The sequence below is a fragment of the Zootermopsis nevadensis genome, unplaced genomic scaffold (genome assembly GCF_977971745.1).
Source record: "Zootermopsis nevadensis isolate Lab colony 2312 unplaced genomic scaffold, Znev_1.0 Znev_ptg000021l, whole genome shotgun sequence".
Taxonomy (NCBI): Eukaryota; Metazoa; Arthropoda; class Insecta; order Blattodea; family Termopsidae; genus Zootermopsis; species Zootermopsis nevadensis.
Window position 1 is genome coordinate 22,927,444 of NW_028259153.1, and position 16,711 is coordinate 22,944,154.

The following is a 16,711-nucleotide window of genomic DNA, read 5'->3' on the forward strand; positions in this document are numbered from 1 at the left end:
AGGTTAGGTTAGGTTAGGTTAGGTTAGGTTACGTTAGGTTAGATTAGGTTACGTTAGGTTAGGTTAGGTTAGGTTAGGTTAGGTTAGGTTAGGTTATTTTTTAAATTTTCAATTTTTCGAAAATTTTCGAAAAATCGAAAAACGTGGGAAATCGTCCAAAAAGCGCACAAAACCAAAAAATTTTGAAAAATTCTGGATTCAAATTTTTTTCGAAAATTTCGAAAATATTTAGTTTTCTTCGCGTTTCATGCCATTTACAGCCACTTTTAATTTTTTGAAAATTTCGAAAATTTTTGAAAATTTTAATTTTTTCGAAAATTTTCGAAAAATCGAAAAACGTGGGAAATCGTCCATAAAGCGCAGAAAAACAAAAAATTTTCAAAAATTCTGAATTCAAATTTTTTTCGAAAATTTCGAAAATCTTTAGTTTTCATCGCGTTTCATGCCATTTACAGCAACTTTTAATTTTTTGAAAATTTTTGAAAATTTCAATTTTTTCGAAAATTTTCGGAAATTTCGAAAAAAAGGGAAATCGTCGAAAATGCTAGGTTAGGTTAGGGTAGGTTATGTTAGGTAAGGTTAGGTTAGGTTAGGTTAGGTTAGGTTAGGTTAGGTTAGGTTAGGTTGGGTTAGGTTAGGTTAGGTTAGGTTAGGTTAGGTTAGGTTAGGTTTGGTTAGGTTAGGTTAGGTTAGGTTAGGTTAGGTTAGGTTAGGTTAGGTTAGGTTAAGTTAGGTTAGGTTAGGTTAGGTTAGGTTAGGTTAGGTTAGGTTAGGTTAGGTTAGGTTAGGTTAGGTTAGGTTATTTTTTTAAATTTTCAATTTTTCGAAAATTTTCGAAAAATCGAAAAACGTGGGAAATCGTGCAAAAAGCGCACAAAACCAAAATTTTTTGAAAAATTCTGAATTCAAATTTTTTTTCGAAAATTTCGAAAATATTTAGTTTTCTTCGCGTTTCATGCCATTTACAGCCACTTTTAATTTTTTGAAAATTTCGAAAAATTTTGAAAATTTTAATTTTTTCGAAAATTTTCGAAAAATCGAAAAACGTGGGAAATCGTCCATAAAGCGCAGAAAACCAAAAAATTTTCAAAAATTCTGAATTCAAATTTTTTTTCGAAAATTTCGAAAATCTTTAGTTTTCTTCGCGTTTCATGCCATTTACAGCAACTTTTAATTTTTTGAAACTTTTTGAAAATTTTTTAAAATTTCAATTTTTTCGAAAATTTTCGGAAATTTTGAAAAAAGGGAAATCGTCGAAAATGCTAGGTTAGGTTATGTTAGGTTAGGTTACGTTAGGTAAGGTTAGGTTAGGTTAGGTTAGGTTAGGTTAGGTTAGGTTAGGTTAGGTTAGGTTAGGTTAGTTTAGGTTAGGTTAGGTTAGGTTAGGTTAGGTTAGGTTAGGTTAGTTTAGGTTAGGTTAAGTTAGGTTAGGTTAGGTTATTTTTTTAAATTTTCAATTTTTCGAAAATTTTCGAAAAATCGAAAAACGTGGGAAATCGTCCAAAAAGCGCACAAAACCAAAAATTTTTGAAAAATTCTGAATTCAAAATTTTTTTCGAAAATTTCGAAAATATTTAGTTTTCTTCGCGTTTCATGCCATTTACAGCAACTTTTAATTTTTTGAAACTTTTTGAAAATTTTTTAAAATTTCAATTTTTTCGAAAATTTTCGGAAATTTCAAAAAAGCTAAATCGTCGAAAATGCTAGGTTAGGTTAGGTTAGTTTAGGTTAGGTAAGGTTAGGTTAGGTTAGGTTAGGTTAGGTTAGGTTAGGTTAGGTTAGGTTAGGTTAGGTTAGATTAGGTTAGGTTAGGTTAGGTTAGGTTAGGTTAGGTTAGGTTAGGTAAGGTTAGGTTAGGTTAGGTTAGGTTAGGTTAGGTTAGGTTAGGTTAGGTTAGGTTAGGTTAGGTTAATTTAGGTTAGGTTATGTTAGGTTAGGTTATTTTTTTAAATTTTCAATTTTTCGAAAATTTTCGAAAAATCGAAAAACGTGGAAATCGTCCAAAAAGCGCACAAAACCAAAAATTTTTGAAAATTCTGAATTCAAAATTTTTTTCGAAAATTTCGAAAATATTTAGTTTTCTTCGCGTTTCATGCCATTTACAGCCACTTTTAATTTTTTGAAAATTTCGAAAAATTTTGAAAATTTTAATTTTTTCGAAAATTTTCGAAAAATCGAAAAACGTGGGAAATCGTCCATAAAGCGCAGAAAACCAAAAAATTTTCAAAAATTCTGAATTCAAATTTTTTTTTGAAAATTTCGAAAATCTTTAGTTTTCTTCGCGTTTCATGCCATTTACAGCAACTTTTAATTTTTTGAAACTTTTTGAAAATTTTTTAAAATTTCAATTTTTTCGAAAATTTTCGGAAATTTCAAAAAAGCTAAATCGTCGAAAATGCTAGGTTAGATTAGGTTAGTTTAGGTTAGGTAAGGTTAGGTTAGGTTAGGTTAGGTTAGGTTAGGTTAGGTTAGGTTAGGTTAGGTTAGGTTAGGTTAGGTTAGGTTAGGTTAGGTTAGGTTAGGTTAGGTTAGGTTATGTTAGGTTATGTTAGGTTAGGTTATTTTTTTAAATTTTCAATTTTTCGAAAATTTTCGAAAAATCGAAAAACGTGGGAAATCGTCCAAAAAGCGCACAAAACCAAAAATTTTTGAAAAATTCTGAATTCAAAATTTTTTTCGAAAATTTCGAAAATATTTAGTTTTCTTCGCGTTTCATGATATTTACAGCCACTTTTAATTTTTTGAAAATTTCGAAAATTTTTGAAAATTTTAATTTTTTCGAAAATTTTCGAAAAATCGAAAAACGTGGGAAATCGTCCATAGAGCGCAGAAAACCAAAAAATTTTCAAAAATTCTGAATTCAAATTTTTTTTGGAAAATTTCGAAAATCTTTAGTTTTCTTCGCGTTTCATGCCATTTACAGCAACTTTTAATTTTTTGAAACTGTTTGAAAATTTTTTAAAATTTCAATTTTTTCGAAAATTTTCGGAAATTTCGAAAAAAGGGAAATCGTCGAAATTGCTAGGTTAGGTTAGGTTAGGTTAGGTAAGGTTAGGTTAGGTTAGGTTAGGTTAGGTTAGGTTAGGTTAGGTTAGGTTAGGTTAGGTTAGGTTAGGTTACGTTAGGTTAGATTAGGTTACGTTAGGTTAGGTTAGGTTAGGTTAGGTTAGGTTAGGTTAGGTTAGGTTAGGTTAGGTTAGGTTATTTTTTAAATTTTCAATTTTTCGAAAATTTTCGAAAAATCGAAAAACGTGGGAAATCGTCCAAAAAGCGCACAAAACCAAAAAATTTTGAAAAATTCTGGATTCAAATTTTTTTCGAAAATTTCGAAAATATTTAGTTTTCTTCGCGTTTCATGCCATTTACAGCCACTTTTAATTTTTTGAAAATTTCGAAAATTTTTGAAAATTTTAATTTTTTCGAAAATTTTCGAAAAATCGAAAAACGTGGGAAATCGTCCATAAAGCGCAGAAAACCAAAAAATTTTCAAAAATTCTGAATTCAAATTTTTTTCGAAAATTTCGAAAATCTTTAGTTTTCATCGCGTTTCATGCCATTTACAGCAACTTTTAATTTTTTGAAAATTTTTGAAAATTTCAATTTTTTCGAAAATTTTCGGAAATTTCGAAAAAAGGGAAATCGTCGAAAATGCTAGGTTAGGTTAGGGTAGGTTATGTTAGGTAAGGTTAGGTTAGGTTAGGTTAGGTTAGGTTAGGTTAGGTTAGGTTAGGTTAGGTTGGGTTAGGTTAGGTTAGGTTAGGTTAGGTTAGGTTAGGTTTGGTTAGGTTAGGTTAGGTTAGGTTAGGTTAGGTTAGGTTAGGTTAGGTTAAGTTAGGTTAGGTTAGGTTAGGTTAGGTTAGGTTAGGTTAGGTTAGGTTAGGTTAGGTTAGGTTAGGTTAGGTTAGGTTAGGTTATTTTTTTAAATTTTCAATTTTTCGAAAATTTTCGAAAAATCGAAAAACGTGGGAAATCGTGCAAAAAGCGCACAAAACCAAAATTTTTTGAAAAATTCTGAATTCAAATTTTTTTTCGAAAATTTCGAAAATATTTAGTTTTCTTCGCGTTTCATGCCATTTACAGCCACTTTTAATTTTTTGAAAATTTCGAAAAATTTTGAAAATTTTAATTTTTTCGAAAATTTTCGAAAAATCGAAAAACGTGGGAAATCGTCCATAAAGCGCAGAAAACCAAAAAATTTTCAAAAATTCTGAATTCAAATTTTTTTTCGAAAATTTCGAAAATCTTTAGTTTTCTTCGCGTTTCATGCCATTTACAGCAACTTTTAATTTTTTGAAACTTTTTGAAAATTTTTTAAAATTTCAATTTTTTCGAAAATTTTCGGAAATTTTGAAAAAAGGGAAATCGTCGAAAATGCTAGGTTAGGTTATGTTAGGTTAGGTTACGTTAGGTAAGGTTAGGTTAGGTTAGGTTAGGTTAGGTTAGGTTAGGTTAGGTTAGGTTAGGTTAGGTTAGTTTAGGTTAGGTTAGGTTAGGTTAGGTTAGGTTAGGTTAGTTTAGGTTAGGTTAAGTTAGGTTAGGTTAGGTTATTTTTTTAAATTTTCAATTTTTCGAAAATTTTCGAAAAATCGAAAAACGTGGGAAATCGTCCAAAAAGCGCACAAAACCAAAAATTTTTGAAAAATTCTGAATTCAAAATTTTTTTCGAAAATTTCGAAAATATTTAGTTTTCTTCGCGTTTCATGCCATTTACAGCAACTTTTAATTTTTTGAAACTTTTTGAAAATTTTTTAAAATTTCAATTTTTTCGAAAATTTTCGGAAATTTCAAAAAAGCTAAATCGTCGAAAATGCTAGGTTAGGTTAGGTTAGTTTAGGTTAGGTAAGGTTAGGTTAGGTTAGGTTAGGTTAGGTTAGGTTAGGTTAGGTTAGGTTAGGTTAGGTTAGGTTAGGTTAGGTTAGGTTAGGTTAGGTTAGGTTAGGTTAGGTTAGGTTAGGTTAGGTTAGGTTAGGTTAGGTTAGGTAAGGTTAGGTTAGGTTAGGTTAGGTTAGGTTAGGTTAGGTTAGGTTAGGTTAGGTTAGGTTAGGTTAGGTTAATTTAGGTTAGGTTATGTTAGGTTAGGTTATTTTTTTAAATTTTCAATTTTTCGAAAATTTTCGAAAAATCGAAAAACGTGGAAATCGTCCAAAAAGCGCACAAAACCAAAAATTTTTGAAAATTCTGAATTCAAAATTTTTTTAGAAAATTTCGAAAATATTTAGTTTTCTTCGCGTTTCATGCCATTTACAGCCACTTTTAATTTTTTGAAAATTTCGAAAAATTTTGAAAATTTTAATTTTTTCGAAAATTTTCGAAAAATCGAAAAACGTGGGAAATCGTCCATAAAGCGCAGAAAACCAAAAAATTTTCAAAAACTCTGAATTCAAATTTTTTTTGGAAAATTTCGAAAATCTTTAGTTTTCTTCGCGTTTCATGCCATTTACAGCAACTTTTAATTTTTTGAAACTTTTTGAAAATTTTTTAAAATTTCAATTTTTTCGAAAATTTTCGGAAATTTCAAAAAAGCTAAATCGTCGAAAATGCTAGGTTAGATTAGGTTAGTTTAGGTTAGGTAAGGTTAGGTTAGGTTAGGTTAGGTTAGGTTAGGTTAGGTTAGGTTAGGTTAGGTTAGGTTAGGTTAGGTTAGGTTAGGTTAGGTTAGGTTAGGTTAGGTTAGGTTAGGTTAGGTTAGGTTAGGTTAGGTTATGTTAGGTTAGGTTATTTTTTTAAATTTTCAATTTTTCGAAAATTTTCGAAAAATCGAAAAACGTGGGAAATCGTCCAAAAAGCGCACAAAACCAAAAATTTTTGAAAAATTCTGAATTCAAAATTTTTTTCGAAAATTTCGAAAATATTTAGTTTTCTTCGCGTTTCATGCCATTTACAGCCACTTTTAATTTTTTGAAAATTTCGAAAATTTTTGAAAATTTTAATTTTTTCGAAAATTTTCGAAAAATCGAAAAACGTGGGAAATCGTCCATAGAGCGCAGAAAACCAAAAAATTTTCAAAAATTCTGAATTCAAATTTTTTTTCGAAAATTTCGAAAATCTTTAGTTTTCTTCGCGTTTCATGCCATTTACAGCAACTTTTAATTTTTTGATACTTTTTGAAAATTTTTTAAAATTTCAATTTTTTCGAAAATTTTCGGAAATTTCGAAAAAAGGGAAATCGTCGAAAATGCTAGGTTAGGTTAGGTTAGGTTAGGTTAGGTAAGGTTAGGTTAGGTTAGGTTAGGTTAGGTTAGGTTAGGTTAGGTTAGGTTAGGTTAGGTTAGGTTAGGTTATTTTAGGTTAGGTTAGGTTAGGTTAGGTTAGGTTAGGTTAGGTTAAGTTAGGTTAGGTTAGGTAAGGTTAGGTTAGGTTAGGTTAGGTTAGGTTAGGTTAGGTTAGGTTAGGTTAGGTTAGGTTAGGTTATGTTAGGTTAGGTTAATTTTTTAAATTTTCAATTTTTCGAAAATTTTCGAAAAATCGAAAAACGTGGGAAATCGTCCAAAAAGCGCAAAAAACCAAAAATTTTTGAAAAATTCTGAATTCAAATTTTTTTTCAAAAATTTCGAAAATATTTAGTTTTCTTCGCGTTTCATGCCATTTACAGCCACTTTTAATTTTTTGAAAATTTCGAAAAATTTTGAAAATTTTAATTCTTTCGAAAATTTTCGAAAAATCGAAAAACGTGGGAAATCGTAAATAAAGCGCAGAAAACCAAAAAATTTTCAAAAATTCTGAATTCAAATTTTTTTTCGAAAATTTCGAAAATATTTAGTTTTCTTCGCGTTTCATGCCATTTACAGCAACTTTTAATTTTTTGAAAATTTTTGAAAATTTTTTAAAATTTCAATTTTTTCGAAAATTTTCGGAAATTTCGAAAAAAGGTAAATCGTCGAAAATGCTAGGTTAGGTTAGGTTAGGTTAGGTTAGGTAAGGTTAGGTTAGGTTAGGTTAGGTTAGGTTAGGTTAGGTTAGGTTAGGTTAGGTTAGGGAGGTTAGGTTAGGTTAGGTTAGGTTAGGTTAGGTTAGGTTAGGTTAGGTTGGGTTAGGTTAGGTTAGGTTAGGTTAGGTTAGGTTAGGTTAGGTTAGGTTAGGTTAGGTTATTTTTTTAAATTTTCAATTTTTCGAAAATTTTCGAAAAATCGAAAAACGTGGGAAATCGTCCAAAAAGCGCACAAAACCAAAAATTTTGGAAAAATTCTGAATTCAAAATTTTTTTCAAAAATTTCGAAAATATTTAGTTTTCTTCGCGTTTCATGCCATTTACAGCCACTTTTAATTTTTTGAAAATTTCGAAAATTTTTGAAAATTTTAATTTTTTCGAAAATTTTCGAAAAATCGAAAAACGTGGGAAATCGTCCATAAAGCGCAGAAAACCAAAAAATTTTCAAAAATTCTGAATTCAAATTTTTTTCGAAAATTTCGAAAATCTTTAGTTTTCTTCGCGTTTCATGCCATTTACAGCAACTTTTAATTTTTTAAAATTTCAATTTCTTCGAAAATTTTCGGAAATTTTGAAAAAAGGGAAATCGTCGAAAATGCTAGGTTAGGTTAGGTTAGGTTAGGTTAGGTAAGGTTAGGTTAGGTTAGGTTAGGTTAGGTTAGGTTAGGTTAGGTTAGGTTAGGTTAGGTTAGGTTAGGTTAGGTTATTTTTTTAAATTTTCAATTTTTCGAAAATTTTCGTAAAATCGAAAAACGTTGGAAATCGTCCAAAAAGCGCACAAATCCAAAATTTTTTGAAAAATTCTGAATTCAAATTTTTTTTCGAAAATTTCGAAAATATTTAGTTTTCTTCGCGTTTCATGCCATTTACAGCCACTTTTAATTTTTTGAAAATTTCGAAAATTTTTGAAAATTTTAATTTTTTCGAAAATTTTCGAAAAATCGAAAAACGTGGGAAATCGTCCATAAAGCGCACAAAACCAAAAATTTTTGAAAAATTCTGAATTCAAATTTTTTTTCGAAAATTTCGAAAGTCTTTAGTTTTCTTCGCGTTTCATGCCATTTACAGCAACTTTTAATTTTTTGAAAATTTTTGAAAATTTTTTAAAATTTCAATTTTTTCGAAAATTTTCGGAAATTTCGAAAAAAGGTAAATCGTCGAAAATGCTAGGTTAGGTTAGGTTAGGTTAGGTTAGGTAAGGTTAGGTTAGGTTAGGTTAGGTTAGGTTAGGTTAGGTTAGGTTAGGTTATTTTTTTAAAATTTCAATTTTTCGAAAATTTTCGAAAAATCGAAAAACGTGCGAAATCGTCCAAAAAGCGCACAAAACAAAAAAATTTTGAAAAATTCTGAATTTAAATTTTTTTCGACAATTTCGAAAATATTTAGTTTTCTTCGCGTTTCATGCCATTTGCAGCCACTATTTTAAATTTTTTGAAAATTTCGAAAAAAATTTAAAATTTCAATTTTTTCGAAAATTTTCAAAAAATCGAAAATGTGGGAAATCGTCCAAAAAGCGCATAAAACCAAAAAAATTTCAAAAATTCTGAATTCAATTTTTTTTTCGAAAATTTCGAAAATCTTTATTTGGGTGTCTTATAGATGCTCGTGAAGTACAACCTGGTGGCATAGGGGCTGTGTAGTGGCGACATATGCAATAATCGTTTATAGTGCTTCTTTCATTGAGCTGTAGTTTACGAAATCCCACCTGTTTTCATAAATGATGGAAGATATTTAGATTATGGAAATGTTTATTAGTTGGTGTCTTATAGGTGATGTTGGTCGGACTTTTCAAATGACTCAGGTCGCGAGACGTTTTCGCCCTTCTGCAAAATTACTTGTGAGAAATTATCGTGCAGGGAGAATGTCGGTGCTGAATTTGCGTGATGTCTTGAGTGCCAACATGAAATGTGAGGAGGATAAGTTCGTGTTGGAAAGGACGTGGACGATTTCACTGGGTGATTTATAGGTAGACGTGCAGGTATTCAAGAGTTGTGTCTGGTATCAATCTGAGCAGGGTGTCGAAGGTTGCTCTGTGCAGTAACATAACGGCGACCGACAGGTTATGTGACAAATGTGCCCTAGGATGTAGGCGATGTAGATGCAAATTGTGGGCTACTTGTTTCATAGTGCTTCGTGCTAAGTTGATTGAGCTGTAGTTTATTGGGTGTGGTTGGATTCATAAATTATTTTATGATTTTTGAGGTTATGGAAGTGATTGGTAGTTGGTTTCTTATAGGCGAAGTTGGTAGCTCGTTTCGCCTTAATTTTTTTCTTTACTTCCTCTCGTTTTTAAAGGAGAAGATGTGTCACTAATGGTAGTCACGGAATAAAGTTTGAGGTCTTCATAATTTTACAATCTTTGGAGTGGTATTTCAGTCAGCATTTGGTTCGGCAGTGCCGTGTAGTGTTCGCGGACGTTCATGTACCTCAGGTGTATTGTCGGTAGATGACAGGACAGTTCGTCAGGGTGCGCACATATTGATCATTGAATATCCCTCATGCTCCGCCGGTGGCGGAATGTGTTCGCTGTTTTTCAGACGTTGCCGTCCCTGCGTGCGAGAAAATGGCGCAGCTCCTCTGCTGTTATTGTTTACTTCGGACGGCGTGATGGTAGGATGCATGCCCAGTCGAGTGCAGCTTTACTCTCTTATATTTCCAATGCTTGCAAGTTTATTTTAACTGATGTTTGTCATCTTTCTCCTGTGTGAAGTACGTAAAGTGGGAAATATTTTGGTTGCACGAAAGGCCGGATTAGTTGCCAGTAGGTTATTAATGTGGTGTAGAGTGCCTTCGTAGTAAGAATTAATACTGGTCTCTCAATGCGGATGTTTATTTCTGTACATGGTTTTGTTTCAGGTAGGCGTGAATGCAAGCATATGGGATACTTCAGCCGTTATGCAGTTTCGAGTCCATCATTACTACGGAGGTAGCAAGACTTTGCTCCGGTAGCTGACATGACCATTGTGCATGATGGACACAATTCATCAGTCGATGCGATTGGGATGACCCACAGACTCGTGGTGGCAGCCTCTGTTTTTGTGACTTGCATGTGGAAATTCAGTAGCTGTTGATTTAAATTTGTGCAAGAGCTTATCGCAGTGAAGAAGGTAGAAGTAAGCAGCTAGGGTTACAGGTTGTAATGTTGGTTATGTGGCCACCACACCACACCACACCACAGTTGCCCACTTTTGATTCCTATTGACCAAGTATGGGGTGTTCGTAGCATGCCTCACAATGCCAAAAGGAAGACCTCAGGCCCTCGTGCGATTATATACCTTGCTTTCCGAGGAGGTGTACTGTTATAGATTTAGTGGGAGTGCCTAGTCTGTCTCAAAGAGGAGTTTGAGATCAGGGCATGTGCTGAGTAGCAACTTTCATGTGAACTGTAGCTGTAGTGTGTGTTTACTGGCATCAACGAAGACATGGAGGACCAATTTGTCTGAATATCAGTGTTTCAGAAGATCAGTTGTGTGCGTGATGGGGAAGCAGCTTTTTTGGAGTTGGAGATGTGAAGAACGAGACAGAAGGAAGCACCTGGAGTGTTTGTTACTTGGATAAGGAATTGCATTATTCAGGTATGTTAGAGAGTAGAGTTTGTTTGCATTCCATAGATCCTTCTTAGGAGTAATCCAAAGGATGCAGTACAAGTCATTTCATACAATAAACATAAACTTCAGGACTTCATTCAATATACGTAAACCTCGGTACTTTTGACACAATTACAAGAACGTGTTTCACATATGAATGTACATAACCTTCAGATTTTGCAATTCAAGTATGAAAGCTAATTTCAGTGCAGGCTTGAATACATTTATATCACAATTTAGAGTTTTAATTGTTGGTTGGTGATTATTAAATAACTTGACACGTGTAAAGTACACTCCTCTTTGACATTTAGCAGGGTTTACATCTTGTAATTAAATTATGTACATCTGTATTTATTTTAAAATTATCCAACTTTTCCACCACAAATGATAGCAAGCAGAGTATAAATTCACTTGCAAGTGGAAGTATATTAAATTTACGAAATAATTCTCTACAAGGTAAGCTGCTTTTGACACCTGCCATTGTTGTGATTATTTTCTTTTGCATGTAAAAAGCCTTATTACTGTCTGTTGAATTCCCCCAAAATATTAATCCATAAGACACCACAGAGTGGAAATAAGCAAAGTAAACTAGCTTTATAGTATCTATTGTCATGGGTGGTATGACTGTTCTGATGGCAAGGCACGCAGAGCTTAATTAGGGAATAATATACTCAGTGTGCTTCTTCCAATCTGAGGTGTTGTCAACTTGTAAGCCAAGGAAATTGTTTGTTTCAACTTCCGCGATTAATTTCTCATCACCGTAACCTCTCCTTTTGCCTCTGTACGTAGGTACATGCACATTCACAACATTCCCTAGGGTGGAATGCTCACCTCGGGAGCTTACAGAGTTGTTCACGCCGACATTGTCGGTGCCCCGGCATATTCCTGCAGGCAGTCCACATCCCTTCTGTACTCACGTTTTCGGGCATATGTATTGTGCAGTGTTGATGGATGTCGTTCCGTGCGCCGTGATGTCCGCTCGCTTGCTCTGTGTTGGGGTACTGAAGTATGTATTTTCATTAATGTTCTAGGACACCGGCCATGCCGTCATCATGAAGTTACCTCCTTCAGTTCCCTCTGGGTGTTCTGTTTGACAAGGCTGGGGTGAAGAACCAGAACGATATTGGCCGCAGTTAGATGACCTGTTACTGGCGAGTAAAACCTCTGTGTTGTGCGCCAGACACAAGATAGGGCGTTGGACCAACATTTCTCAAAGAGAGAGCATATTAATTGGCTCACAAAGTGCAGCTTATGTATAGAGCTACAATAACTTGATGTGAGTGAGTGTGTGTGTGTGTGTGTGTCTGTCTGTCTGTTCATAAGAGGCACCAGTACAAGAAGTAGGACACTGTCTTCTGACTTCATATCACAAAGAATATTAACTGGATGAATATTTGGAATATGTACCAAGTTGGAAGAGGAATACTTTTTCTGCCAAGCAACGGTAATGCTCTGACAGAGGCTGACTGCATGTTGGATGTTTGTTCTTACGTGTCTAATCCCCTGTATGTCTATGAACGGCATTCCCCCCCGCCCCCATTTCAGATTAAGTATTTGAATAAGCAGGAGGCACCCATTAGATAAAATAAGTTGGCATGAGATTGTTCCATTTCGGACGACTTTGCCTCCAATGTCTGTGAAAGTGGCCCCTTGAGATTCTAGATTTCTTGTGTATCTTACACCTTTCCTGGTATATTGCAGGAGGAGTGCACCAACACTAGACAGACTGACATCCGAGAGAAGACCGCTTGTGTCCCCGATGGTTGGCCGTCCTGTTGCTGAGTGCGTACATGGAGAAGAGGACTGAATGCAGCATGTAAATTTTGTGTGCCTCTGGAGAGGTGGTGCAGTTTTCTGTTATTTAACCCATTGACAGGGGCTTGCTCTGTTGTGGTAATTGTGTTGCAAGTGTGATAGCAACTTAGATATGAATCATGTGAACGTGTAAGGTGTGGATGTCTAGTTATGTGTGTGGGGTGTTCTACGGAGTGTAGTAAAATAGTAGAAATGTCGGCCGCAATCACATTGCGTTGATAAGAGTCTGCTTCATAGTGTGGTGGCCAACACATCTCGGAATGAGAGAGAGTTTGTCATGTGTGACAGGCTGTAAGTTGCAGGTGCTCTTGGCTTTGGCCGCAGCTTGTCACCAAAGATATGATTCCTCTTCCTGGAAAGAATATGTTATTTCGTTTTATCTGCTTCATCCCATTTCACATTCTCAGTTCAAGCTAATGCCACAGGAAGATCTTCAAAACGTCAGTCATTGTGAATCTGTTCGGAAGCAGATGGGGGGGGCTCTGCAGTTTCACTCGTTTAGGAAGTGCGGTGATGAAGATCTCTGGCATAGCTATACCGGACAGTCTTGATAATAGTGGGTGTCCGTTCTCTGACCCAGGAGGGCTTTAAAAGTGTGCTGACCACGCATTACTTAGTTTGTATTTTCTTCATGTAAATCTGTAAAGAGATGTCAAAGCGGGAGGTAACGGGAATACTTAGTGATCATCACCGAGAGGGAGTTTCCAAACAGTCGTTAACGGGAGATGCGCAATAGCAGTTGTCCTATGATCGAAAAGTGTGACTTGCCAGTGATGAGATTGCTTTTTGTAAGTCAGGTAAGTGCAATGAGTTTTATGGATTCTGTGTGATTTTCTGCAAGTGGTTTTCAGCGAATATTGCCGGCATTAATTTTGTTGGTAGTGTATTAAGTGTTGATTGCTGCATGTGCCAAAATGAAGTCTGACGAAGGGAAGTTGGTGTTGTTGAAGTACGGTCACCAGTGGGCTGGGTCGTTGGGTGTGTTATAGATGCTCGTGAAGTACAACCTGGTGGCAGAGGGGCTGTGTAGTGGCGACATATGCAATAATCGTTTATAGTGCTTCGTTCATTGAGCTGTAGTTTACGAAATCCCACAATTACTTGTGAGAAATTATCGCGCAGGGAGAATGTCGGTGCTGAATTTGCGTGATGTCTTGAGTGCCAACATGAAATGTGACGAGGATAAGTTCGTGTTGGAAAGGACGTGGACGATTTCACTGGGTGATTTATAGGTAGACGTGCAGGTATTCAAGATTTGTGTCTGGTATCAATCTGAGCAGGGTGTCGAAGGTTGCTCTGTGCAGTAACATTCCGGCGACCGAGAGGTTATGTGACAAATGTGCCCTAGGATGTAGGCGATGTAGATGCAAATTGTGGGCTACTTGTTTCATAGTGCTTCGTGCTAAGTTGATTGAGCTGTAGTTTATTGGGTGTGGTTTGATACATAAATTATTTTATGATTTTTGAGGTTATGGAAGTGATTGGTAGTTGGTTTCTTATAGTTGGTAGCTCGTTTCGCCTTTTTTTTTTCTTTACTTCCTGTCGTTTTTAAGGGAGAAGATGTGTCACTAATGGTAGTCACGGAATAAAGTTTGAGGTCTTCATAATTTTACAGTCTTTCGAGTGGTATTTCAGTCAGCATTTGGTTCGGCAGTGCCGTGTAGTGTTCGTGGACGGGCATGTACCTCAGGTGTATTGTCGGTAGATGACAGGACAGTTCGTCAGGGTGCGCACATATTGATCATTGAATATGCCTCATGCACCGCCGGTGACGGGATGTGTTCGCTGTTTTTCAGACGTTGCCGTCCCTGCGTGGGAGAAAATGGCGCAGCTCCTCTGCTGTTATTGTTTACTTCGGACGGCGTGATGGTAGGATGCATGGCCAGTCGAGTGCAGCTTTACTCTCATATATTGCCAGGGCTTGTAAGTTTATTTGAACTGATGTTTGTCATCTTTCTCCTGTGTGAAGTACGTAAAGTGGGAAATATTTTGGTTGCACGAAAGGCCGGATTAGTTGCCAGTAGGTTATTAATGTGGTGTAGAGTGCCTTCGTAGTAAGAATTAATACTGGTCTCTCAATGCGGATGTTTATTTCTGTACATGGTTTTGTTTCAGGTAGGCGTGAATGCAAGCATATGGGATACTTCAGCCGTTATGCAGTTTCGAGTCCATCATTACTACGGAGGTAGCAAGACTTTGCTCCGGTAGCTGACATGACCATTGTGCGTGATGGACACAATTCATCAGTCGATGCGGTTGGGATGACCCACAGACTCGTGGTGGCAGCCTCTGTTTTTGTGACTTGCATGTGGAAATTCAGTAGCTGTTGATTTAAATTTGTGCAAGAGCTTATCGCAGTGAAGAAGGTAGAAGTAAGCAGCTAGGGTTACAGGTTGTAATGTTGGTTACGTGGCCACTGCACCACAGTTGCCCACTTTTGATTCCTAGTGACCAAGTATGGGGTGTTCGTATGATGCCTCACAATGCCACAAGGAAGACCTCAGGCCCTCGTGCGATTACCTTGCTTTCCGAGGAGGTGTACTGTTATAGATTTAGTGGGAGTGCCTAGTCTGTCTCAAAGAGGAGTTTGAGATCAGGGGATGTGCTGAGTAGCAACTTTCATGTGAACTGTAGCTGTAGTGTGTGTGGACTGGTTTCAACGAAGACATGGCAGACCAATTTGTCTGAATATCAGCGTTTGAGAAGATCAGTTGTGTGCGTGATGGGGAAGCAGCTTATTTGGAGTTGGAGTTGTGAAGAACCAGACAGAACGAAGCACCTGGAGTGTTTGTGACTTGGATAAGGAATTGCATTATTCAGGTATGTTAGAGAGTAGAGTTTCTTTGCATTCCATAGATCCTTCTTAGGACTAAACCATGGGATGCAAAGCAAGTCATTTCATACAGTAAACATAAACTTCAGGACTTCATTCAATATACTTTTGACACAATTACAAGAACGTGTTTCACATATGAATGTACATAACCTTCAGATTTTGCAATTCAAGTATGAAAGCTAATTTCAGTGCAGGCTTGAATACATTTATATCACAATTTAGAGTTTTAATTGTTGGTTGGTGATTATTAAATAACTTGACACGTGTAAAGTACACTCCTCTTTGACATTTAGCAGGGTTTACATCTTGTAATTAAATTATGTACATCTGTATTTATTTTAAAATTATCCAACTTTTCCACCACAAATGATAGCAAGCAGAGTATAAATTCACTTGCAAGTGGAAGTATATTAAATTTACGAAATTATTCTCTATAAGGTAAGCAGCTTTTGACACCTGCCATTGTTGTGATTATTTTCTTTTGCATGTAAAAAGCCTTATTAGTGTGTGTGATAAGGAATTGCATTATTCAGGTATGTTAGAGAGTAGAGTTTGTTTGCATTCCATAGATCCTTCTTAGGAGTAATCCAAAGGATGCAGTACAAGTCATTTCATACAATAAACATAAACTTCAGGACTTCATTCAATATATGTAAACCTCAGTACTTTTGACACAATGCAAGGACGTGTTTCACATGTGAATGTACATAACCTTCAGATTCTGCAATACAGGTATTAAAAAAAATTACAAATTAATATACATAAACCTCAGAATTTTAAATAGAAATGCAAAACCACTTTAAATATAGATTATAGATATACATAAAACTGAAGAAATTTCAGCAGAGGTGAAATAAACTGCAGAATGGAAAGTGTGAGTGATGAGGTGACCTCTCAGTGCACGCTTGAACACCTTTAAATCATTTAGAGTTTAAATTGTTGGTGGAAGATTATTAAATAACTTGGTACGCGTATAGTACGTTCCTTTTTGACGTTTATTAGGGTTAGCATAGACTATACAAAAATTATATGCTTGTAGTTAATTTTTATTTCAATGTTGTTGAGATTTGTCAAACTTGTTTCCACTTGCAAAATAAAAGTCTAGGTGTCCATGAAACCCAAAGTTTCTGGAAATAAATATGACATGCGCCCTGATGTGGAGAAAAGGTGTTTAGAGTATTACAGTAAGTGCAGTACGTGAAAGTATTATAACAATGCTGCATGGAAGTTACTGTAACTAAAACATTTGACTTCCCTTACTCGTTATAACTTGAAACTGTTGGTTGTGTTTTCCAGTTCGTGGAGACAGCATCTAGTGCTCAGAAGTCAAGCACGACGGATCCGTTCTACCGTCGTCAGTGCTGGGAAATAATTTGCTGTTTCTTGGTGGCATCCCTGAATTTTAATGATGATGAGAATAGAGTGCAGCAGCTTTTCTCTTGTCCAAGGTATATAAGAGCAGTTGGAGGCAGAAGAATATTGTCAAACTAACCTCATTCTTGATATTAAAATAGTGTACAAAATAAAAGATGTTTTTCCAGCCTG

At 35.1% G+C, this 16,711-nt stretch overlaps 1 protein-coding gene and 1 long non-coding RNA gene across 3 annotated transcripts in view; both read left to right on the top strand.

The window, feature by feature from the left end:
• Positions 1-9,400: 9,400 nt before the first annotated feature.
• LOC147873248 (uncharacterized) lies at positions 9,401-13,937 on the top strand. The gene is made up of 5 exons (XR_015536225.1): positions 9,401-9,538; positions 9,785-9,854; positions 10,379-10,503; positions 11,547-11,791; positions 12,217-13,937. It is a non-coding gene; the product is annotated as an uncharacterized LOC147873248 (long non-coding RNA).
• Positions 13,938-14,131: 194 nt separating this feature from the next.
• LOC147873249 (uncharacterized) overlaps positions 14,132-16,711 on the top strand; it is an 83,309-nt gene continuing 80,729 nt past the window's right edge. The window contains exons 1-3 of one of the 2 annotated variants that reach the window (XM_087353080.1): positions 14,132-14,253; positions 14,446-15,150; positions 16,463-16,614. The gene's annotated coding sequence lies outside the window, so the exon portion shown is untranslated. The remainder of the gene's footprint in view (positions 14,254-14,445; positions 15,151-16,462; positions 16,615-16,711) is intronic. The other variant, XM_087353081.1, reaches the window with a different exon arrangement.